Source organism: Dioscorea cayenensis, chromosome 5, assembly GCF_009730915.1.
Source record: "Dioscorea cayenensis subsp. rotundata cultivar TDr96_F1 chromosome 5, TDr96_F1_v2_PseudoChromosome.rev07_lg8_w22 25.fasta, whole genome shotgun sequence".
In the NCBI taxonomy this organism is placed as follows: domain Eukaryota; kingdom Viridiplantae; phylum Streptophyta; class Magnoliopsida; order Dioscoreales; family Dioscoreaceae; genus Dioscorea; species Dioscorea cayenensis.
The window spans coordinates 8,297,950-8,324,979 of NC_052475.1; the positions used below are offsets into that span (position 1 = coordinate 8,297,950).

Below are 27,030 nucleotides of genomic sequence, written 5' to 3' on the forward strand. Positions count from 1 at the left end.
GATTTCATTAAATAGTGTATTCATGATCTACATTAACTTCTTTCTTACATATTTGGCTCCACAACCCTACATGCACCAAAGTAACAGAAATACACATGTATTAGCGCTAAAACCTGATAAAACTAATACTCAACGCAAAGAAAGAATACTTCGTATTCTTAATACACAAGCACTTATCAGCACTTCACTCTATTGTGACCGCAAAGAACCCTTGGAACGTGGAGGCAAGATAAATCACACCGAAGGAGAAAGGGGATGTTCCACTACCTCTCGACTCACCCTCTCAACCCTCTCCAAGCTAGCATTATCTAACCCTCATGGTGTGTCACTCATCCACAAAGGTTACCAAGATGGATTCTCAACCCTAGTGTCAATCTAAGGGAAAATAAATTGAACAAGCATTCAAGATTGGAACTAAATTAAAGACATCAATCAAAGAAAGCATAATAAAAGGTCAATTAAATAATAACTTCCTAGGGTTGACAAAACCAAGCACCCTCTAGGGGTTTAGCTCTCCATGGAGCATAATACAATCAATAATGAAATCAAAAGTAATGATATGTAATCCATGAATAAAACACCCCTGGTATTTGTATCGATGGTCTTGTGGAGTAGCCTCATCTTCTTCAAAGGTTCCCTAGTCAAGCCTAGGGCACACCTCGCCAAATCGATGCCGACGAAAGCTCCCCAATAACTCTCTTGCGAAGGAATGCGGTGTCAAAGGCCATAGAACACTACAAAAACCTTGTTAAAGCCTCTCTAAACCCTACCCGCCGGTGCTTCCAAAGATGGGGAAAAGATGAAGAAAAGATGGAAAGATTGATCCCCAAATTGGCTGAAATCGCTGCTTTAAATAGGTTGGAATCGGGCATCCACACAGGCGTGTGGAATTTCCACACGCCCGTGTGAATTTCTGAAATTCAGTTTCTGCGACTTATGAACGCTTGTGGTATTGTAGCATATTACTGTAGTTGGAGTACTGTAACAGTTGCACTATAGCAAATTCACTGTAGCACCTGGAAAATTTTTTGGTCAGGATTTCACCCAGGCCATACGGGCTCAATGATGCCCCTGGATTGACCCGGGGATGGATATCTGTAGCAAGAGAAAACATCTTCTATCTTGATTCATATGGCCTCAATGAGGCCATCATTGACCCCAACATAGACCCTGGAATGGCTTGTTTTAGAGGGATTTTAGTCTCTTTTTAACCCCAATATGGCCCCCATATGACCACGATACTTGGGAAGTATAAAAGCACATTTGAGGGGTGTAAAAAGGAGCTTTATGGAAACCACAACTTGGGGAAGGAAAGGAGGAATGAAGACATCTTTTGGAGGGTTTTTCTTGAAGCTTGAGAGGTGATCAAGAGCTTGGAACTTCAAGGGAAGAGTTTCACCACCAAGGGAAAGGAGTCAAGAGGTCATTCGGCATTCATTCGGCATTCATTCGGCTAGAGGAAGCATCATTCGGCCAGTCTTGCTCTTCTTCTTCATCATTTGGACTAGGGAGTGTCACATATGCATTTGTTTTCTTATTTTTCTTGTCTCTATCATGTTTGTTTGTATGATGGTACACTAGACCTCCAAGGCCACCGATGTAGGTGAACCTTGGGGGTTCATCATGTATTTTGGATGTTTTATTATTAATTGAAATGCTTTGGTTGATTTATGGTTTGGTTCATTGTTATTCATGCCTGGAACTACTTAATGGAGAGATCCATAGTTCTTATTTGATTTGTATGCGTAGATCTTACCTACTCATGTGTATTAGATCCCTGATGAACTAGAAGTGGTATACTTGTATTGACATGCCGAGAAATTGGATGTCGGTAGCCCCTCTGAACCATAAGGATAGACTTAGGGTAAGTGTGTCCTTATTGCAGGATCTCTATTTACTTACTGCAATCGTAGGAATGTGATTAGGGAGAGATCCTTATCGGCATTCGTATGGGATTAGGGTTCAATCGCCGAGAAATTGGGGTTGTACTAATCTTGAGATCATTCGGTCTAAATCACCCTTGCTATGTTATTACTGTGCATCCATATATCATGATGACCCCTGAAGGGAATCCTCATCCCTAGACCTCTTTATCTCATCATTGCTCTTGTGATCTCTTGTATGGCTTTATAATTCTCATACTTGCAATTTGCTTACAATTTTTGCACTTGTTAGAGTAGTTTACCATGCTTAAGTTGTAAGGTTAGATAATAGGTAATGGAGGAGTGATAAGAGCTCCTTAGCCCCATGGAATACGATCCTTGTGCTCTTGCACAAGGTATTACTTGGCGATCTTGTACACTTGCGGGGAAGCAATCACTTGGATCACAACTTGTGCCTTCGCATTCGTTCACTCGAAGATTTCATCAACAAAGTGCCTCCATGATCTACTTTGGCTTATTTCTTCTATATTCATCTCCACAACCCTATATGCCCAAAAGTAACACAAATACACATGTATAAGTGATAAAAATCTGAGAAAAAGTAATTTTCATTGTAAGAAAAGAATACTTCTTATTACTAATCCACAAGCACTTATCAATGGGATTCAAAGAGTGTTCTCGAATCACTTTGTCTAAAAAGCAAAAAAATTTCTTGACTCGACTCGGGTCGGCTTGCTTGTTGAGAAGTACCTAGCAAGGAACTATTCCACCATCTATTTCCATGTCATCATAGATCTGGGAGCCAAGGAAGTGAGCCATCTATATTCTGCTCCTCTCAAACTGAATGGAAACAACCTCAATCTGATGGTATCATTTGAGACCGAGTTGATTTTTGAAGGTGGAGCAAACCTAGAGGAAGCGGTATAAGTGAGTATGGGGGTCTTCATCAGCCTAACCCATCAAACTACACTCGAATTCTAAAACAATCCCAATTATGCTTATTTGATATTTTTCACCAAGTACTCGCATTGGGTCGTCAAGTAATACCTCTCAGCAAGCACGAGAGGGTCGTATTCAGGTCCCAAGGAGCTACCCTTACTTCCCCTTCACGTGTTGTCTAGAATACAAATTCGAGTGATGTGTTCTAAACTACAAAGTAATAGAAAGAACTCTAAGATAAGTGTCTATAGTCGAGGTAAAGCTGGGCTAAAAATCAAAGTATGAAGATGGTCATGGACGTGGATCACCCTGGGGCTACTAAAGTGAGAAGGATGCTAAAACTACCATGTAATTGCTGACTTGAAATAAGAGTTTCCTTAGATAGATCAACCTGATGGTCATGACAAATGACCCTTAATCCCGTATGAGTATTGATACAGAATTTCTTCTGAACAAATCCTCCTATGATTGTAATACAAGCAGGGAATTCTCTAATGAGGGCCAAAACACAAACTAAGGCCAACCATAATGTTGAAGGTGCACAAAAATACCCGATGGTCACGTTGTGTTTATATATGGATCCCTTCCAAGCTAGGTGTGTTCTAGTACAAGGGCGATTGTCACGCAACATAGTACAACCTAGAAATTGACATATAGAACTCTAATGCATATCAATACATCAAAGTACACCAAACATGAATTACAAACACACCAAACACAATAGAATAGATCAAAGCATCCAACTAGACAAGTTTATCCCAACGTTCACTGACATCCGATGACCTTGGGATTTAGTTGTTGATGCTACCAATATACATGGTAAAATCCACAAAAAAAACTAAATAAAACAAAATAAAACTCCCTTAAGTGATGAATGCGGAAAGATAACTAGTGAGAAGCTTTCTAACGACGCCACCAATAGGGTGGCTTCCTTTCCTCTACAAGCTTGAACAATGGGGAAATGATGCCGGATCTTTCCTCTTCCTTTGATTTCCTTGCCTAAAATGTCTTCTTGAGCCTTCTTTCACCCCAGTTTGGAAGATGGAGAGGAATGGTGGAGGTAGGAGAAGTGAGTGTTGAAGAATGCTTCCAAAATTCCCTAAAAAGTCCTTTTAAAGACCATCTTTGGATGGCTTCATGACCTTGTGCATAGGTGTGAAAGAGCCAGCAAGAGTCTCAGGATTTCACCAAAAAAATTCCGTGAAAATCCTATAGTAAAAATAATACATGATCTTTGCTACAACAAACTACACATTCTTCGACCGGTTTATGGGCGTCTTCACTACCGTCGACAAACCCGTCAATGAAACCCAAGACTTTGTCATTTCCTAACTCCTCCATGCTACGATGATCGCTACATTGCTACTCTGCAGACATTGGGGCCCTAAAATGCCATTTTTAATGTTGTTTTCCTTCTATTTTCTGTTATCGAGCTCACCTCGGCTTCCTCAACACCTGTAACATGGATATGAACAATTAAACCACAAAACGGCAACAATTCATCTATTTATACAAAAATAATAAAGCATAAATACATATAGAATACGCACATTTAGGCATTTATCACACATCCACTCAATTCTCACCGTAGAAAATTCTCTTTTTTTGGTCAATTTTCTAAGAACCTTTCCAAACCTTTTAAATCATGATTTTATAATGTTTAAATGGCATGAAATTGTTTAATGATGCTTTGGTGAATGTTTTTATGTAAATTTCCATCGAAATATAACAATGTATAAAAAGTTTTTACCATGATCGGGTATCACAATGGTCGTTCCTGGATGAATGATGGTCATTGTGATAACCATTATATTCAAACACTTAACAAGGGAAACATGAGCCAAAATGAGCTTTCTCTGCCCGTTATGAGGCCGTTATGAGATTTTTCCCGCTCCTCTCATCTCAGCAACACCTTGCAACGGGAGGAAGCCTGTTGTTAACAGGTCATTGCTCCACTTGAGGTCATAATGAACGCACCATGACCATTGTTCACTGGTGGTAGCCCTAATACAGTTCACAAATTGAGCTTCTGATTCAGACAATGGGCCATTATGTACTTATTGTAACAGTCCAAAGATACATCACGGCCTTGGTAACGGGCATTCTGAGATGGTTATGGTCATAGAACGGCCATGATGTACCCGTTGTGCACATATTATCCCATCCTGCATTGTATTTTTCATATTCTATCAATTAGATTTTTTGTATTCTTTCTTAATTGTAGGTTATGGGTTAAAAGAGACATGCCAGTGGTCTATAGGCAGAGGCCATGAAAAAAAAGAAGACCGAAGAGTCTTCTCGACCATTAGTACCACGGTTCAGAGATCCCAAACACTAAGTCCACTATAGGAGGCTCATCGATCAGAGATTCTTTGAGGGGTGTCAGATAGACTGGCTAATGCTCGAGCGCATTGGTCTCACCAATGATGTACGGGACCTTATTTCAGTATAGGACTGGGATCAGTTTTTCGGTATCGATGAGCAAACATACTAGGAGCTCACAATGGAGGTTATGAGCTCTTTTGAGCTCGATCGTACCATCATCAGCTTAGGCCATCAGGAGACGATCAATTTCTATATGTTAGGGGAGGAGTATATGATGTCCTACATGGACTTTTCAATCCTAATATGTTTGGTAGACGTGGAGTACACATGATATCATACTCTGAGCTCAATGTCGACCTACCAGCCCACCTGAGCCCAGATCAGGTGTGGACCCAGACACTTTGGGACTGTAAGACTTACATCTATAGGACCTCGAAGGCGTCTGCCTTAGGACACCCGATGTTCTACTACCTCCCCGCCATTCTTTCCTGGATGTTGATCGGGCGAGGAGACACCATGGGGGTCATGAACCTCCGAGATTTGTATTTGCTATAAAGCATGGTAGCCCGGGAGCCAATTCACATCGGTCACACACATCAGTCTCTGGACCCCTGCCTAGAAACCATATTCCTTGGTCCTTACATCACCATGCTTGCACGGGGGCTTGGTTTGATCGATCGCTGCGTAAGCATGAGCCATTTAGGGGGCACGCAGCCACTCACAGTCACCATGCTCTGGGCCATGCGCATGACTGAGCAGTGGGACACACCCATGCGGTGCAATACCAGGTGGTCCATGGGACCCACTCTGAATCTTTGAACAATGAGGAGTCTCCTCCAAAAGCCACCGCCATTGCAGTTCCGCCAAACCCGACTCCAGCTGCTGTTGTTGCTACTACTCCTCCTCCGATGACTACCTGATAAGTTTTTAAGTAGACATATTTCTCTATATGTCTTACATACTTTAAACTTCATTTTTACCATGGTTTATGTCTCATATAGTGTATATGGTGTTGTTTTGTGCAATTAGGTTGTGAATGCCTTGAAGGAAGAAAAATAAGCAAAGATAGGTTATAAAGACACATATTTTGAGTTCTTGTGCAACCTAAGGATCAAGATACAAGAGGAGCTCATGTACATGGAGGTTTGTGCCAACTTCCAAGAGGATTCAAGCCAATTTTCTAGTTGGAATGGCACAAAGACAGTCACATTTCCATGTCCCCACTTTATGTAAAGAATGCAAGACCTTCCAAATGATGATTCGATGAAGAAAAGTCTTATAACCTACCACATGGATGTGTGCCCAACCATGCGGCCTCAAAAAAAGAGTACTGTTGCAGAGTACTATATCAAAAACACCGTAACATTTACTGTATCAGTACTGTAGCAAAACACTATTTATATGACCGCGTGAAAATTCCATACAGTCACGTGGGAATTTATGCAGCTTACGCAGCCTCTTGGAGGCACGTGGTAGTCGTGGTTTAGGCCTATAAATAGTTCTTTTGCCCTATTCTTTGGAGGCTTTTTGCTTACGTTCGAAGGGCAAAGTGCCTAGAATTTCAAGATGAGGTCTTTGGCGAATTTGGGGGTCATTCTTCACCAACTTTGACAGATATTTCCTCCATCATAGCATCAAGGGGCCTTTGGCAGCCTAACTTCGGAGAAGGATACTTCAAGACATTGAGCGACCTATCAAGGTCATCATCACAAATTCGAGGGGGTTTTTCTCTATGGTTTACATTGCTTTCTATTGCATTATTCTTTGTTGTATAACTCTCCCCATGGAGGGCTAAACCCTGGTAGGTATTTGGGCATGTGAACCCTATGATCTTATCTTTTGTATTGACTTGCTTTATGTTTTCTATTAATTCTAAGTTCATTTGAGTTTTAATCTTATTTTCTTATTGCTTGCATATCGTATTGATCTTTGTGGTTGATTGGTAATACAGGATTTGTTATTTTGGTGAGGAGAGGTATCTATTATGGTTAGAATTTCACGATTAAAGAGAATTAAGAGGGTGAGTCATAAGTGATTCCTATCTCAGTATTCCCTAAGCGTTATGCAATCATATTTGGTGTGAGGCGTGAGATTGAGAAATTTCTCCTGAGGACCTTATAGGGGTTAGGAATCTTTTGCCTAGAAGTAGGGATAGGTCTATCTTTAGGGATCGGGTTGCAGTCCAAGGTATCCCTAGAGCTTATTGCAGTCATATGTGGTGTGACGTGTTGAGATTGAGCGATTTCTCCATCGAGACCTTGTAGGAGACTAGTATCAGTGACATGGAGGCAGGGATCCATTGTTCTTGGATTACCTTGACTCATCTAACTTGATTTAGGAGCATTTAGTAAGTCTTGTACTTCATGTTTAGATCCTAGAGGGAGCATTGCCCGGGTACCTCATCTTTATTGATTGAGATCTTCCTTGTTTTCTACTTTTTCCTTTGCTTGCTTTGCGATTTTTTTTATTCTTGCAATTAAGTTCATTTCATCACAATCTTGATTCTGACTAGATAACTGAATAGTGGTTATTAATAATACTTCCATTCCCTGTGGATTCGACTACCCATCTCATTCAGTATTTTATTACTTCGACACCCGTGCACTTGCGGTACACACGCAATTCGGTCATGTCACTACCGCACCAACTACATTAGCTCTTGAGGAGTGCTTGGCCCATCTTGAGGATGGTCAAGTGAGGATCCAGGGTCTACTTCGATAGATCCTGGCTCATCTACAGCGTCAGGACCCTTCAACCACTCCGACGCCTACATCACCCACTGTTACAGCTCTAGTGGCACCGGAGTCTCCTCCCACTTCACCGAGACCACCCAAGATTCTCACCGATCATATGCTGCGCCAGCCTTCCCTTATTGGACTCCACCTTTTTGATTTTATATACCACTTTTGTACTTTTATATATTACAGCAAGGGGCACTTGCCCTGCTACTTTTGTTCTTTTTGATATTTGTGGATTTTATTTTACAACAGTATATAGTTTTGTTTATTTTATATTTAACTACTTCAATTTTTTCTCATCAGGCTTTGAGATGATCGGGTGCTGTCCTGGCCTGCACAATTTATTGCTTGGATAAGGGTAACTTTATCGCCCTTATTGGTCAAAGTAAAAAATCAGGGGAGTACTAGTGACCATACACTATTTTAATTTTTTTTCTTATTATATATCACTATACTTGTGTATACATGCGTACATTAGGGACAATGTACATCTTTAAGTTTGGTGAGGGAATGCAGGTTTGCTTCTTTATTTCATGTTATTGAGAATTTTGTACTATACTATCTATCTTGTAAAATGTTTTTTTAGGGGTGCTTATATCTTATACACATGCTAGTGTCCATCTTTGAAGGCATTACACTTACTTGTTGGAGTTTCTTTGGTCTAAGGACATGATATGCTAGACTAGCAATTCTTTCATTCCCTCTCGAGAGTTTGACAGCTCCACGAGTCTTTATCCTACCTTGTGTCCTTCTTGACTTCACCTTGTACCTTATGTTTGTCTAGTGAGTGATGTTTTATAATGGGGTATGATCAGTACTTATGTTATTGCTCCAAGATAAGATATATGTATAGCAGAAAAAGCTACCTCCTTTGTAGTGCATAGTCACTCCCAACAAGTCGGATACAAAGTGTATACCCTAGTGGGAGAAAGGGTTACCTCCTAGAAAGTGTGAAAGCTACTGAATGTGAAAAAAAAACAAACATAAGGAGAGAGAAAGGGGTAATCATGTATGAAAAAACTATGAAAGTGTAAGACTAAGACTAAAGAAAACCCCAAAAAGTTTCTTTACACAATCTAGACTATAAGATAGTGGACAGGGAGACCGACACTTGGGAAAGTACTTTTTGACGTAGAGTAGACTATTCTCCGTAGAGTAATAATCATGCTACTTGGCATTTGATTTTTTCCACGTACTACTGAACTCCATACTTGGTTGCTTGAGATCAAGAACTTATCATGTATTCTATTTTTATCAGTTTTATTTGCTTGAGGACAAGCAAATGCTTAGGTATGGAGGGATATTTGATAAGTGCTAAACTGATCATATTTTCTATATCATTAATACTACATTTAGCATAAAGTAGTCCTTGTTTAGCATTTTAATAGTATGAAATTTCATCCATTTGTTCACAACTACTTTTATTTTTGTTTTATAAAGAAAAAAGTGAATTCGAGGATGTTTTGAAGCACAATGAAGCAAGTGGCTGAATCAAGGTTACACTGTGACTCACAATCAGCATTATGGCAACACACAATGCCCATTGTCTATACTTACCACTACAGTGATCAAGCCATGGCAGCATGAGCTCATTGGTACCAACATAGAAGCCATAAAGTCCTTACAATAACCATTCTAAAGTCCATAATGGCCGTTGTGAAGTCTATAACTATCGTTGTCAAGACACATAACATCCAAAGACCGTGCCAGGACACAACTTGGAGCCCAAGCAACAACTTACTCCCAACAGGCATCACAACGCCAGTGGTGAGGCCGTGGCAGAGCCGATTACTATAAATACCCCATTATTCTCTAAATTCGGAGAGACACTTTTGCTAAAAAAAGCTAGGGCAACTGGATTTCTAGAGATTTGAGTGGTGAGAGACGGGGAGTTTCTTCCATATTCCAACAGATTCCAGTAAATTTCTCAAGAGTACCTCAACGAGCATCATTAGAGAAGATCACGCGTAACAGGCATCTTCAAACATCATCATCAGAGGAGCGTGAGTGACACACATCATCAGACAATCTTGGGATCCTCTAATCCCCTTCTTTGGAGAACTATTAGTTGGAGTTAGTCTAGGAATACATTAAATGCTTATTTATTCTTTATTTGGTCTTGTGGTTCTCTTGTTCTTTGATGCTTTGTTTTGTATGATCCATAAGAACCTAATTCATGGAGCATTGTATGTCTAAGTCCCTTGATTATTATTTATGAATCTTGATTGATTAATATAAATTGATCTAGTTTTCATAATCATTGAATGTTCTTAATTAATTATTACATGTTGATGTGGATGAGGAGGATATGTACCATATTTATGACGCCCATGCCATAATAGATCTATGCATGTTCAAAGAGGTTAGGCATAGCTAGGTTTCAAGATTAGAGATTGATTGTCCCTTAGGCTTAGGGTCTGATTGGTCTCTTCTCATGGAATTCCCATACTTAAGGCAAACATAGGAGATTGGGGTAGAAGAGATTACATCTTAAGTTGCTAGTGATTTCAACCTAGTCTCCATGGCTTAGTGGGTGTAGTAGGCTTTTGAATTCCCCAGGTTCAAACCTATAACACGATTGATACTTAACACCTATCATAATTAATAATCAAGATACTTATAGTACATACTCCCAACTCCTTCTAAGTGTGCTTAACATCATCTCTAATTGTATTTTTTAATAGTGTTAAACAAGTAAACTAAAGAAAGGGCATAAATGATTAGGCTATTGATTAAGTAAAAAGAAAGTAATATGAGCCTCTCACTGTTCCAAAGAAATATAATCCTCGTGTTCACCCATGAGGCATGACTTGATGACTCGTATACTTGCAGTATAATAGACCAATTGTAGTATTAGGTACATACTTGCATGCTGATTGACACATCCGAATATGCGTGTAAACCGCAAGTGCACGTGTGTCGAAGTAATAATTACCCCGGTCAGTGGGTAGTCGAATCCACATGGAATGGAAGTATTAGTATTAACCAATTCTTAGTTATCTAGTCGAAATCAATGAATGTGATGAAATGAACTAATTGCAAGAAAATTAATAAGCAAGCAAACGGGCAAGAAAAACAAGTAAAGGAGATCTCAATCAATAAAGATGAGGTACCCAGACAATGCTCCTCCTAGGATCTAACATGAAGCTCAAGATTCACTAAATGCTTCTAAACCAAGTCTAATGAGTCGAGGAAATCCAAAAACAACCGGCCCTTGCCTCCAAGCCACCGGTACTAGTCCCCTACAAGGTCCCAGTGGAGAAATCGCTCAATCTCAACACCTCACACCCCATATGACCGTAATACGCTCTAGGGACACCTAAGAGTGAAACTGATTTGTAAAGATAGATCCAACCCTAATTTCCGGCGAAGGACCCCTAACCCCCTACAAGGTCCCGGCGGAGAAATCTCTCAATCTCACGCCTCACACCAAATATGGTTGCATAGAGTTTAGGGAATACAGAGATAGGAAACACTCAATCGGAAGGGAAAGGGGACACTCCACTATCTCATGACTCATCCTCTCAACCCTCTTTTAACCTTGAAGTTCTAACTCTAATGGAGACCTCTATCTCATCAAAGTAACAAATCATGCAAATCCAATCAACCACAATGATTAATTAAACAAGGAAGCAATGGGAATACAAGATTAGAAACTCAAATCAAGTCGGATTTAATAGAAACATAAAAGCAAATCATTACAAAAACATAGATCCTAGGGTTCACATGCCCAAATACCTACTAGGGTTTAGCCCTCCATGGAGCAAGTTACAAAACAATGATGAATACAATGAAAAACAATGAAAACCATGAAGTAAAACACCCTTAAATTTGTGATGATGGCCTTGATGGGTCGCCCAATGTCTTGAAGAATCCTTCTCCGAAGCTAGGTTGCCAAGGCTCCCTCTATTCTATGACAGAGAGAAGATCGATCAAAGTTGGTGATGGACGCCCCCAATATCGCCAAAGACCATGTGGTAGCCTATAAAACTTCTCTTCATCGATGTATCTTTGAAAGGTCTTGCAATCTTCACAAAGAGAAGGAACATGAAGATGTGGCTGCCTTTTGTGCCCCTTCCAACTAGTGAATTGACTTGAATCTTCTTGGTAGTTGGCACACATCTCCACGCTTTATGAACTCCTCTCATGTCTTGGTCCTTGAATTGAACAAGAACTCCCAACATTGTGTCTTTATAGGCTATCTTTGCTTCTTTTTTACTCTTTAAGGCATTCACAACCTATATGCATAAAAGAACACCAAATACACAATATGAGACATAAACCATAGTAAAAATGATGCTCAATGCACATAAAACATATATAAAAATATTTCTACTCAAGCACTTATCACTCGATATATTTGCATAATTTACACACCCATAACCCATCCATCAATGTTACCTATAGTTGCAATGTGAACCTTAGTTGCTTATCTCGCTATCTAGAGGATTATCCATTGTTCCCTCTAGCTAGGGTACACATTAGGGAAGGAGTTAAGTCTGCTCTGAGCCTTGAGTAAGGGCATACATTATCAAACCCTCCGTGAGGTGGTGACCATGGTGCTAGGAGATGTACATGTAATCGTTGCCTAGTCAATGCATTTGTTAAGGGGATTAATCTAGGGCACTGTCCTTCCCGATGTTATCCTATCAACCCAAAGCTGTGTCTCTTTTTCTTTTCTCTTCCTGAATTTCTTTAATTACTTTAAACTAGTTTTCATCCAATCTCTTGAGTTATCTAGATATTAGAAATAGAGTAAGTATTGAGAGTTATACCAATCCCTAAGGATTTGACTATCCGTACATTTGCAGTTACGCAAGGGGTGTATCACTTGCTAACACATCCTTTATGCGATCAAATAGATTTAACATTCACATACATGTAAATAAATTTTTGATCATACAATATTAACAATATCTAAAATATGAAAATCACTAATATAGTTCTTTTACAATTGTCCTCAATGAGCTGTCATATTTTGAGAATAATGAATAATTGAATCATTGCTAACACCATCAAATACATCTTTTCAATATATGTTATTGAACAACCATTCAACCAATGATAGTTCATTTTATTTCGCAAATCGTTTTTAATTAATGTCATCACAGAAAAGCTCACTCCACAATTGTCATAGCCACAGGTAAAATTAATGCCAACTTCAATAGCAAATATACAAGTAGATAAATGCAATGTTTCTTGGTCTCTGCCATCTTCTATAAAAGCTCTCATATTCCATTTAAGTTAGCAAACCTTTCATCCTCTTGTACACCCACAATATAATTTCCAAGTTAATTTTTTAGAGCTATAAGCTTAACTACATAAAACTCACATGCATAAAATTCAGCCATCTTTAGTAACTTTTCTTTATCAAGTGCCAAACTTTTCTTTTTGGGGTTTTTTGGCTTGCTACAAGTAAAATTACAGTGTAAGTGAAATCATATGTAAATGAAAATGTTGTATTTCAAATTACATCATTATTGTTTGGTTTGTTGCAATTGGAAATGATATATTTACTTTTCTATTGTTTGGTTTGATGTAGCTTAAGAGATATGACCATCATGAAAATGGAATGGTAAGATTACCCCATTATCTAGATTAACACTAGTTATTTAGCATTATTCATAAAAATCTTTTTAAATACATAATATGCTTAAAAATTAATTATTTAATTTAACTTTCACTATCTATTATCGGTGTCAACACTAATGTAAGAAAAAGTAACTAATTAATCAATTGAGCAGATCATTTTATTAAATTTGAAAAAAAGTAATATCCTTTAATTTTATGCCTAAAAAAACATAATTTATTTATTTAACTCTAACTATCTACAATTAGCACAAATGTAAGAGAAATAATAAATTAATTAATTAATTAATTTGATGATCATTTATTAAATTAAAAATATGTAATACTCTTTGATTTTATGCCTAATAAATATTTTTGTAATTAAAATTAAATAAAAATTGGTATTTTAAAATACAATATTAAATAAAATAAATCATAAATAACTATATATTTAATTATTTCTATGCAACCTTCTTGTGGAGGGTAGAAAATGGTGATTTAAACACAAATATTTTGCAGCATTTCAACATACAGCAAATTTTGTTGTAAGTTGAAATATTACAAAAGTTGCCCAAACTATAAAACTTTTTACATGTAAATTCATTTCACAGCAAACTAAAATGCAGTTTACATGTAAAATCAGTTACATTGTGGGGCTGTTTGGTTGCCCGTATTTCAAATTACAGTGTAAATCAAATTACATGTAAGTCAATTTACTGTATTTTAACTTGCATCATGGTTGTTTGGTTACCTGTAATTGAAAAATGCTGCATTTACTTTTCAAGTGTTTGGTTTAATGTAAATTGTAGGTTAAAATCACCATGTAAAGTAAGTGGTGAGACTTTTTCCAAAATTTTTATATTTTTAAAATTTTTTAATATTTTATTTAAATTTATTTTATTTATTTAAATAGATTAGAGGTAATGGACAAAATTTTATCTATTTAAAATCTATTTTGTTTATTTAAATTAGAAAATTTTTATTCATATTTAATTAGATCGGAGGTTAATGGCATGGCGGAGACGATCATCATCGATTCCTCGCGATGGAACTTCAACTACCTCTCGATGAAGGCTTCGATCGTCTTCCGGAACTCATTGTTGTCATCAATCACCGCCGTTGCCGGAGCATTCTCCCCGATTTCGGAAGGCTTCCACACTAGAACGGTCTCTGATCATTGGAGCTCAACAGGACTTTGCTTCTTCTCCATCTTCTCTAATATCATTTTTTTGGTATTCAATCTTTTGTCTCCACTCACACCCCCTTGTCCTCATACACTACTATGTTTGCCTCCCCGGGCGACGTGATAGGGTAGGTGCCAGCGAGTTTTGAAGAAGTCATTGTAGAGATCATCGACGAAAGGCGATGAGGCGGTGGAGGCCGAGGATGTAAAGAGATTACCGAGTTTGATGAAGAGGATGAGGATGATGGCGTTGCCAAGGAGGAAGAGCGAATCGAGATGAGGAGGATGGCAGTGGACTCTGATCAGGACGCCCAAGAAGGAGAGTGGTAACATTAATTAAAAAAATTTAAAAACAAGTGCTGCATTTGGACTTACGGCCAAAGTGGTCATAAATCCAAATGCAACAAAACACCCATTTTACTGCATTTAGAGTCACAATACATATGTTTTCACAGTGAACCAAACAACCCATGTGAGCATTTTACTTGTAAATCAAATTACATTACACCAACTTATGGGTAACCAAACAGCCCCTACAACTACTTACAGCTACTTACAGCTACTTACAAGTAACCTAAATGAGTTTCTTGAACTTAAGCAAGCCACAGAAAGTAGTAATTCAGCATTTACTTCATCAAAATGATTTTTGAGCTCTTGAAGTTGCATATCAATCACGGCATAAAATAGATTAACTTGATAATGGTGTAAATTGCTATCTTGTGGTGTTTAACGATGCCTTCCTTTAATATATGCATCTTCCATGTTGGGTATTTGAATTTTGATCTTATTGTAAAATGAAGAAACATCATTCATCAAATCTGTCTATCCATCATCTCTCATTTGTTGTAATCTTTCCTTTGCATTTTTAACAAGTAACATAGCATTTACAATGTCTTGGAATTATCTGTAAAGAAAAATTCAATTCATTTGTAATCCCCAAGATTGCCACCATTAAATGTCTGTAGAAAATAAAATCAAATAACTCTAGTAGTTCCAAGAGACGATGTGCTTCTATTTTTTTATCTTAATAATTGTCATCCTTTTCAATATCTTCAAGTACATCCACAATTTTAGAAAACATAGCTATTACATTTAAGAGTGAAGCATAATGAGAACCCCAGTAGCATCACCGGGCCTCTTAATACTCATTTCTTAGTTCAAGCCTTGGCCAATTTGCATTTCGCCAAAAATTAATGATTCTATAACTTTATTTGAATGTTGTTCTTTGAGCTTATCTCAATGCGTACAAGATGCTCCAATCACATGTAAGAAACGAGCAACTAAATCAAAAGAAATCATTTATAATAAAAATAATTCTTTGCAACAAACACAAGAGCTAACTATAATTGATGGGCAAAAACAATGAATATAATAGGCAGATTTAGTTTCTTTTATAACCAAAGTTTTCAAGCCATTGAACTCCCCTAGAATATTAATAGCACCATCATTGCCTTGACCTTGAATTCTTGAGAAACTTAGTTGATTCTCTGAAAGCATAGAACTAATAGCATTTTTATATGAAATCACCGAAGTATCAAAAACATGACTAAGCCTAATAAATCTATCCACAGCAAATCCTCTTATATCACATCACACAAAATCAAAAACATTTGCTCTTTACACAACACATCACTAGATTCAACGACTAAAATCCCAAAAAAAAAATATCATCTCCAAGATCATTAGTTAAAGCTTTAGAGGTTTCTTTTGAAACTGCATGCACAATGTCTTTTTGGATTAAAGCAACAATCATTTTTTGATTTTCTAGAGTATTATATTGACACGCTTTTTTGTGTGTGTGCACTGCAAGTGCACGGGGTGTCGAAGTATTATATACCCAAAGGTAGGGTAGTCGAATCCACATAGAATAGAAAGTACTAGTACTAGCTATTCTTCTACTATCTAACTAGATAATAATAGCAAATGAAAGAAGCTGAACTAACAAAAATGAGGATTGGACTAGAATCACATGCAATTAGCACACAATGGAGTGTCACAAAAGAAAAGCGTGTAAATGGGCAAGGAATCCCCCTAGGACTTCACTAAGGCACGAGACTTAACTAATGCTTCCTATTTGAGACAAGTTGGGTCATGGGTATCCTAAGACACATCGGTCCCTTTCATAAAGCAACCGATAACTAGACCAATACAAGGCTCTGGCGGTGATCTCTCTCGTTCGCTCACACCACCTATAACTGCTTAAGGCTCTAGGGAACCCAAATTATCATCTAGACTCTTCAAATTATGTTAAGAACTTTCTTGAGACAAGTAACCCCTAATCCTATTGATAAGTGCTTGTGCGATATGGATGCTAAGCATTCATTCCTTGTGTTGACCATTACTTCTCTCAGGTTTTTACACAAATATATGTGTTTTTATGTTACTTTTATGCAAGTAGGGTTGTGAGACCAAGTATGAAGGAAAGAAGCCAATGTGGATTACAATTCACCGATTTTAGAGGAAATCTTGCTAAGGTTCAAACGCGAAGACATAGGTAGATGTGAGATGTTATAGTGTGTGCCAACCTCCTCGTATTTGAGTTGGCACATCCATTTGGAGGGGCATAAAGGCAGTCACACTCGAGCATTCCGACTTATGCACATAGAACAAGAGCTTCACCAACGTGCCTATCATTGAAGATGCAAGTGATCCACGACGTGAACGTGTGCCCGCTTATGCGTACTCCGATGAAAGTATGGATTCGGGAAGCTATTCGAGCCGAAATCATCGTAAAGCGAGTACTCATAGCAACACGGTAGAAAGTATTGTAGCAAAGACCGTTCACAGCCCGGTCGAGAAAAAAAGGAGTTCGAGAGGATCCACACGAGTGTGGAATTTCCCCCATGGCCAGTAAAGCATCCACGCCCGTGTAGTCGCCCGATTCCAACCCTATTTAAAAGCCGAATCAACCCCAATTTTAGTATTCTTTTCTCCATATTTTCCCCAACTTGAGAGAGGGCTTCGGCTAGGGTTTCGAGAGGTATTGGCCAAGGTTTTGGAGAGGTTCTACGGCTCCGATATCGTCATTCCTTAGGAAGAAGGTTGGTAGGGAAGCTTCCGTCGAGGCGTATTCTATACCGGACGAGAGAATCCTTGGACGATGAGTAGAGGACTTTCCACAAGACCATCGACATGACTATCGAGGGGGTTTCTTTATTAATTCATTGCTTTTACATTCTATTTCTTTGATTGTACTTAGCTCCATGGAGAGCTAAACCCCTAGTGGGTACTTGGGTATTGTGAACCCTAGGATGTATTTGTTTCTTTGAACCTCTTTATTATGCTTTCAATAAATTGATGTCTATTGTGAGTTCCAACCTTGAATGCTTGATTGTATGAACATTTCCTCTAGAGTGACACTAGGGTTGAGAGTTCTTGTTGGTAACCTTGTGAGTGAGTGACACACTACGAGCGTTAGACAAAGCTAGGTTGGAGAGGGTTGAGAGGGTGAGTCGAGAGGTACAGGAGCGTCCCCTTTCCCCTCCGGCGTGATAGATTCTACCTCCATTCCTCGAGTTCTTTGCGGCCATAATAGAGTGAATGGTCTAAGGGATGAACTTCCGTTGGGGCTTAGTAGTGCATGCAACGGAGTGAAGCGTTGAGGTGATCTTAGTATCTAGGGCTCAATTGTGGTTAGGGACCTTCCACCTGGACCAAAGGGTTAGGTCTATAATTAGGAAGAGATTTATCACTTGGAATCCCTAGAGCTCATTGCAACTCTATGCGAGTGCGAGGTGTTGAGATTGTTCGATTTCTCCTCCGGGACATATATAGAGTTAGGCATAGTTGACCTTAGATTTGGGACTATGTAATTAAGGATTTCCACGACTCACCATTGCATTGATTTGGAAGCATAATAGAGGGTTCTTGCACTTGAAACAATTATTCTAGGCGGAGCATTATCCGGGTACCCCATCTTTATCGATTGCCTTACCCCCTTCTTTACTTTTGCTCTCTTACTTGTTGCTTTTACTGTTGAGAATTGAATCATTATCACACTCATCATCATTGATCTTTTACATAGCTAAGAATCGAATTAAGTATTTTTATTCCCTACTCCCTGTGGATTTGATACCCGCTCACCCGGGATTATTACTTCAACAAACCCGTGCACTTGCGGGATATACGCAAGGGGACCTTGTCAAGTTTTTGGCGCCGTTGCCGGGGAGTAGGCGTTTAGAGATACTTTGCACTTTGTTTTCTTAACTATTTCACCGTATATTCTATTTCATATCATCTTATTCTATCATCGTTCTAATTCTGTTTTCTTTCTTTTGGTGCAGCTCCAGGTTATGACCCGAGGGAATCCCTCAATATTGATTGAAGGAGATCCTGAGCTTGAACGCACACTTAGAAGAAAATGGAAAGAACCTGTACAAGAACAGTCTAATTCAGCTGACTTGGAAGTAGAAGAATCTGAAAACATGGCAGGACAGAATGAGCAACAGTGAACACTATCCGATTATGCCAGACCTTCAGTATTGGGGACACAGCCGAGTATTGTGCGTCCCCCGATTATAGCTCAGAATTTCGAGCTGAAGCCGGCATTCATCTATATGTTGCAGCGGTCCGCACAATTCAATAGTTTGGCCGATGAGGATCCAAATAGTCATATAGAGAGCTTTCTCGAGGTGTGCGACATGCTGAAGATAAATGGGGTTATGGATGATGCCATCAAATTGAGAGCCTTCCCATTTTTCCTAAAGGGGAGAGCGAAGCAGTGGCTACAATCATTACCTAGAGCATCGATTACTACTTGGGAGGAGATGGTAGAAGCTTTTCTAGCCCGTTACTTCCCTCCCGGAAAATCAACAAAGCTTAGGAATGAGATCACATCCTTTGTTCAATTGGAATTGGAGTCTCTATTCGAGACATGGGAAAGGTTCAAGGAGCTCCTGAGAAAGTGCCCGCAGCACGGATTCCCGGAGTGGATGATTGTTCAAACCTTTTACAATGGATTGCGTGGCATTAGAAACACAAGGAAGAAATTCAACATGGATGGCATGGATTGCGTGCCATGGATTGCGTGCCATGGATTGCATGGCATTAAATCAAATATATAATCGAGCTCTCACTAATATGGATTAGCGTGGCATTAGAAACACAAGAAAGAAACTCAACAAACAACTCAAATTAAGGAAGAACAAAAAGTAAATCATACAAATTTACAATCCTAGAGTTCATCTAAGTCCAAATACATCAAATGAGTTAGTTCCTCATGAGAGAGGAACACATACACACATCAAGGAATGAAAAATACATAAAAAAAGAAGTAGAAAATTGTTGTACTCTCCCCAAGTGTACGGATCGTAACAAGTAATATAGTGGAACCCCGTGAGGGGTAGGGTTGTTGAACCACAAGGACTAGACTTCTAGTATGAATTGATCTTCTAATCTCTAGTTGGTCAAGGAATGGTTGATAGAGATATTAACTAAACAAAAATGAAAGGATAAATGGTTAAACTATCAAGCAGACTAGAATCGAGTTTTCAACAACAAGAGAGTAATGCCCCTAGTCAACCGCTATAAACTTTAGGGTACTGCCTTGCTTCTAATATCTACCAAGTATATCCTAAGGTTCTTACCAGTGCTCAAAAGCAGTGTTGCATCTATGCCTCTCAAATATGCCAAGTTTTGCAAGTGTAACTACAGGCTTCATACACGCCAAGTTTTGCAACTACGCAAGGCAATCACAACTATGGTAATCCACGCACGCCAACTTTTACACAAGCAACTATGTAAATCAAGCACGCCAAGTTATGCAACACATGAATTAACATAAGAATGCATCAGAACTCCATAGACATTAAAAACAAGTAATTCAAAGTACACTTAGCAACATAGTTCAATATCCCAGACAAGGTGGAACGGTTAGCCCCTCATAAATTCATACAACTAAAAAGAAGAAATGAATGCATTAAGGTGAGAAATCATGACTCACCCCTTTTACAAAATCTCCTTAGTTGTACTTTAAGAGTTTCATGGATGAGCTAACTCCACTTCTCATGTGCTTCCAACTCAACCTTGATCTCCTTAGATGATGTGGTGAAGCTTGATCATTATCCTTCTCAGTACTCTCCAAGTGGAGAAGAAAACCTCCAAACCAAAGATGCTCTCAAACCCTAGATCTGGAAGATAAAAAGGGGTTTTCAAGCTCAACATGGCCTGATCATGGTCGTGCTGAGGCCGTGCACTTCTTGGGACTTCTAAGAGAATCAGCTAAGTGGCATCCAGAGAAAATCACAGGAGAGAGCACAGTCGTGCTCTGCCCGTGCTCAGCTTGAGTATGGTCGTGCAAGGAGCACACTAATCATGCTCCCCTTGTGAGCAGATGGGGCTCCAATTCACATGAAATATGAAGTATATGCTTTATTCTATACCAACTCTATTTTTTTTAGGATCCACTGTGATAATGAGAAAGATTTCTACATATCCAACTAAATCGATGAATAATATCCACAAAAAAAAATGGATTTTAGTAATGAACAAAATCAAATAACTATACCTACTATTTCATATGTATCACAATTTTCATCGAGGAGAAAGCACGGTCATGCTCTCACCCATGCTCAACTTGAGAGTACCACCATGCTTGGTCACTACTTAAGCTTCTTGAAATAGTAATAATCATGAGGAGGGAGCACGGTCGTGCTTTTGCCCATGCTTGGCTTGAACACTTAGAATATTATGCATTCTTTGATTGATTTTTCCCCCGATATCACTTCGATTGGCTCTAAACCCTAAAATCCTATACCATGAAGAAACATACCCAGAATAGCATCAACTATATCCAAAAAAGTGTCAAAAGATGAGAAAAAGTATGAATTGGGGAGTAAGTAAAACATGATATAAATTTTCACTCATCAAAAAACTCCCTCTTAGCTCAAGATATCCTCAAGTGAATAGTAACTCCGAAAGTGTAGTGATGATTCTGGCGAGATCTCTCACATCGACTCCATTTATGTCCTCCAACCTCTTGTGCTTGCCTCTAACTTGGTAAAGAACACGAGATCTAGCTCCCTAAAATGGCCGCCAAGGGCAGCCAAGCTCCTCCAAGACCTAGTTCCTCAAAACCAAAAACCAACCAAAAAGCAAAACTTCCAATTCCCTTGATAAATTAGCTAAAAATAGAGTAAAAATTGGGCAACTCCAGCTGTGGGTTTTAATCTGAAATTCCCACGACGATGCACTTCTCGCCGTTTTGCCTCGCCACGTGCAGATCTTGTACTATAGTATTATAATTAGTGCTCTACTACAATAACCCTACTACAGTAATCCGCTATAGTACTATACACGAAAGAGACGTGTACTATGGCCATATAACTCCAATGGATGTGTGGTTGTTGATGTGGTTATTCGTTATCCGAACCGGGTTGCTTTTTTCCGTTGAAACACCCCTCAAATTACTTCACATCACCAACTTCGCTCTCGCGGGACCCATACACACCCTAGCTGCTTAAATGAACATAAAAAAAACAAATGAACACATACAACTGATAAAAGTTATGCTCAATCTATCTACAATATTAACTTAAAACATGTACAAACAAGCACTTATCATATGTAATACAACACTACCCACTTCATCATTACGTTCTGCATAAAAGTGTAGAAGCTCAAGAAAATTCCCACTAATGTTTGAATTTTCATGTTCATCATGGCTACTAAAAGGCAATCCTTATCATAAAATGAATCTAATATAATCAATCGAGGCATTCAATCGGATTTTCTACCCAATTTTAGCCAAATTTGTTTGCCTATCAAATGCAGAATGAATATATTAGAATTGCTTCATCAAATCCTGACATTTTTGAACTGCCATATTATATGCACTTGGAACATCATGAACATCAAGCCTTGATTTTTTTATTCCAAGATTTAAATCCTTCACTTGCAAAAGAGTCAGAGCCACCTTGAGTTTAATCTTAGTTTTAAATAAATAACAACATAAACAAAATGCTTCTTCTTCTATTATACTATATTCTAGTCAATATTTATATTCATGAAACCAAGCAGGGTTGAATAAGCACATTCTTCCTCTAATATTTCTTTGCTAAAAACCATGATGACAAGGTTGACAAGGGCCTTTTTGAAGATAAGCACTTCTAACTTCATCCCAATCATTTGGATGGTAAATTTCAATCCCCGATCGTCCCTGGGATCAACCATAAGATAATTCAAATCAATTCCTTTTTCCTTAATTGAAAAAGCTTGTCCTTTTATACTAAAATCAGTGTTCTCATTAATTTTATTTTCTTAAGTGGAAGGTAATTTGGCGTGTCAGATGATTGGGAAGCTGATGAAGTATTAGATCTAACTGTAGATGGAGCTTTTTTTATAATATCTCAACATAATTCACTGATAAAAAAATTAAATTATAAAATAATTCAAAAAGCGCCATTTTATGAAAATTCCTTACTAATTCAACAACTAAAGATGTAAAATTTGGCATAAATTAAAAAATTAGGGCAAACCCTTGCATATGGGGAGGAGTAAAGCTTCCTCTTTAAGAGCTACTGACTCAATCTTCTCTTATCCATGGATTGATCGTTTAGTCAAGTACTACATTAATGAAAAGTGACACACCCCTTGCTTGCATCCGCAAGTACACGGGTCGTTCAAGTTATAAAGTGTACCCAACGGGTCGAGTAGTCAAATTTTACAGAGAACAGGGTTACTAGCACTAACTGCTTCTCTGTTATCTAACCTAATGAATGAGATGATGTGATGATCTATTGTGCAAAGAAACAAATTCCATAGATGAATATGCAAGGGTAAAATAGAGAGAGATCTCAATCAGTGGAAGTAGGATATCCGGGCGATGCTCCCCTAGGATTCGGGATTAGGTACTTGGTGTACAAAGTCTTTCTAGAAAGAGTAGGTTAAGTCATGGAAATCCAAAAGATAATCGGATCATGCCTCCAAATCACCGGTATTAGTCCCCTACAAGGTCCCGGTGGAGAAATCTCTCAATCTCAACACCTCACACCACATATAACCGTATAGCACTCTAGGGATTCTAAAAGATGTATCTAATTCCTAAGAATAGACCTAACCCTACTTCTAGGTGAAAGGTCCCTAACCCCCTATGAGGTCTCGCAGAGAAATCTCTCAATCTCAACACCTCACATCACATATAACCGCATAGCACTCTAGGGATTGCAAAAGATGTATCTAATTCCTAAGAATAGACCTAACCCTACTTCTAGGTGAAAGGTCCCTAACCCCCTATGAGGTCTCGGCAGAGAAATCTCTCAATCTTAACACCTCACACCACATATGATTGCTTAGAGCCTAGGGAATACAGAGATAGAATACACTAATTGGAGAGAAAAGTGAACGCTCCACTATCTCATGACTTACCCTCATAACCCTCTTCAATATTGAGGCTCTGACCCTAATGGAGACCTCTCTCTCACCAAGATAAACAAATCATGTAAACCAAACAACTATAAGATCAATAAGGATAGCAAGCATTAAGAAAACAAGATTGAAACTCAACCAAATTTGGATTAAGTAGAAACACAAACAAATCCACACAAGATTAGAATCCTAGGTTCACAAGCACAAATATCCTCTATGGGTTTAGTGTTGGGATCTTATCAACAAAGAAGGGAATTATCATGCCAAAAAATATACATACCGAAATGTAGCGGATAACAAAATTTTTAATGGCAAGTAAACATAATAAAACCCTAACGCATGCCAGAACTAGGATTAAAATCTAAACAAATAGATGATTAAATGTTTTACCTTTGTTTTGATGATGATTCTAAATGTACCCTTGTTTTACTGAAATTGAAAGGGACTACGAATTGCTAATTCTACCACAGAGTCTGAGTATATAGTTGCATCGAATGTTGCTAAGGAAGTTGTTTGACTTAAGAGGTTCCTTACTGGGTTAGGAGTTATCCCAAGCATCCTATATCTAGTAAACCTCTTTTGTGACAACAATAGGGACATAGCACAAGACAAGGAGCCCCGGTCACACCATAAGTCCAAACACATACTCAGGAGATTCCATCTCATTTGGGAGATCGTCGATAGAGGAAATGTGAAAGTTTACAAGATTGTTAGAGAAGAAAATGTAGCTGATCCTTTAACCAAGTAGTTAGCTAGGCCAAAACATGATCGTCATGTTAGGTCTTTTGGTCTTAGAATTATGCTTCATTAGGACTAGTGCAAGTGGAAGATTGTTAGTGTAAGCCCTAGCCCCAATACATTGTATGAATTCTTATTATTTCAATAATTATTATGAGTCATCATTTTATCTATTATTTTTCTGTGCATAGTTAATAAAATAAAACATCCTTGAATATTGGTTCTGCTCAAGTTATCAAATGGGTGATTTGGATAGTGAAACCTTGGAGCATAAACTGGAAGAATATTCTAAATGTCCCTAATCGATTATTTTCATGGGAATGAAAATAAATTAAGACTAGTATGTCTTTTGTGAGATGGCTTTATTTTAAGGGTCATAAGATATGGGATATCAATCAAAGGACAAAGATACATGTTAGGGAGCATTGTACCTTGATCGATCCTCTCTTAAGAACACTACATGGTTGTAAAGTCATAAGTGTTTTTCTCAAGCAATTCTTGTACTCGAATCCTTCGACCTAAAATCACTATAGATCTCAGATGAATCCTTACATGCTTTAACATACGCCTAACGTCATTAATAACTAATTGACAAGTACGGGTAAGTTTGGCATGTCACGATTCATGCTGAGAGACATGAGTGAAGTGAAGGGATAGTCACTCTCTGTAGAGAGAGTAAATATCACTGGCCACTTGATTAGTGAGACTGAGTAGTGCATGGCTACGCCCAAGGGAAATGATAAGAGTTATCATTTACTTGACCTAGTTAGTTCACTAACAAATCAAGAAATTAATTAGCATTAAATAAGGGTGACTCGCACCATGCCTCATGCAAATTAAGATATTCAGTAGCAAAGGATTGTATGAGGTTGCGATAGGTTTCATTAATTCTTGAAATTGACCTTCATTTTATATTGGGTAATTGTATTATCTTGCTAGAGAATAATTATGATTTATGAGTGTTAAAGTTGTTTAAGCTCATTACGATATTAAATGGACCTACAAGATCATACACTTCGAATGCCAACTTCAAGGTTCAGTAATTGTTACTCATTAGACCATCTGATTAGGATTTTGATGAAAAACCTAATTAGGTAGACCGAATAGCTTATTCGGGTTGGGTCTTATTAAGTGTTAATTCAATCTAATCGATTTGGCTGATTAAAATGGTTTAATTAATCAAGCAAAGAAGAAAGTCCTAATTTTATTTCGAGTGAAGGGTTTTATCATAAATTAGGGTTTTGGGTTTCCAATATAAATAGATGGTCTAACCCTAATATACGTGAGAAACAATAGAGTGATTGAGAGATAGTCTTTAGAGAAACCCTAGCCGTCACCCACCCTCTTTCTCCTTGGCCGCCGCCATCGTCGGTGCTCGCTGCTGGAACCTGCCATCGGTACCCGCCACTGGAACCCACCGCAACTACCGCGCCTATAGCCCATTTTTCTCTTCTCTACAAATCAGATCTCGTGACTAAGAGGAAATTGTTTTTCTCTTGTGTCTCATTGATTGATCTTAGGTGCATGTTATTCAAACCGAGAAATAAGCATTGTTTCTTGAGGTACTCGCATACCTACTTGATTCCCATATATGTTCATGTGTACGCGATTGTAGAGGGGAGTTCCGATTCACAGTCCCTTTCGATTTTGGGGAAACAAGGGTACATTAATAATCGTCATCAAAACAAAGGTAAAATTTTTAATTATCTATTTGTTTAGATTTTAATCCTAGTTTTGGCATCCGTTAGGGTTTTGTTATGTTTACTTGCCATTAAAAATTTTGTTATCCGCTGCGTTTTGGCATGTATATTTTGGCATGATAATTCCCTCCTTTGTTGATAAGATCCCAACAACCTTGGTGCCCGCAAGGTAAGGCCTTGCTTAAACCATTTTTAAAAGTTCTTCCCCCACTTTTTATCCTTCCTAAAGACCTTAATTAAGGTCCTAACACAAGAGGGCACTTCAAGGAATTTAAGCACACAAGATACTCGCAAGAAGATGAGTCAAAAGCAAGACAAGGAAGTAAGAAAAATGGTTGAAATACCACAATGGGAGTGCAAAGGTAGGTGATCAATTCAAAACAGAAAGGGGCTCTCCTCTACCCAAGGTTCTACCCTCTCAACCCTCTCAACCCTCTCCAACATTGGTAGGTCTAGCTCTAATGGACCTTTCAACTCGACAAATGGTCAACCCTAACATACAATCGAGCTCTTGCTATAAATGGAAGTATGGCATTCAAACACAAGGTTGAAACTTAACAAAAAAAACTCAAATTAAGGAAGAACAAAAGTAA

General features: G+C 38.3%; 1 non-coding gene across 1 annotated transcript; it reads right to left on the reverse strand.

Moving 5' to 3' along the window:
- Window positions 1–19,450: 19,450 nt before the first annotated feature.
- LOC120262576 lies at window positions 19,451–19,557 on the reverse strand. Its single transcript, XR_005536842.1, has one exon. It is a non-coding gene; the product is annotated as a small nucleolar RNA R71 (small nucleolar RNA).
- Between the last annotated feature and the right edge of the window lie 7,473 nt (window positions 19,558–27,030).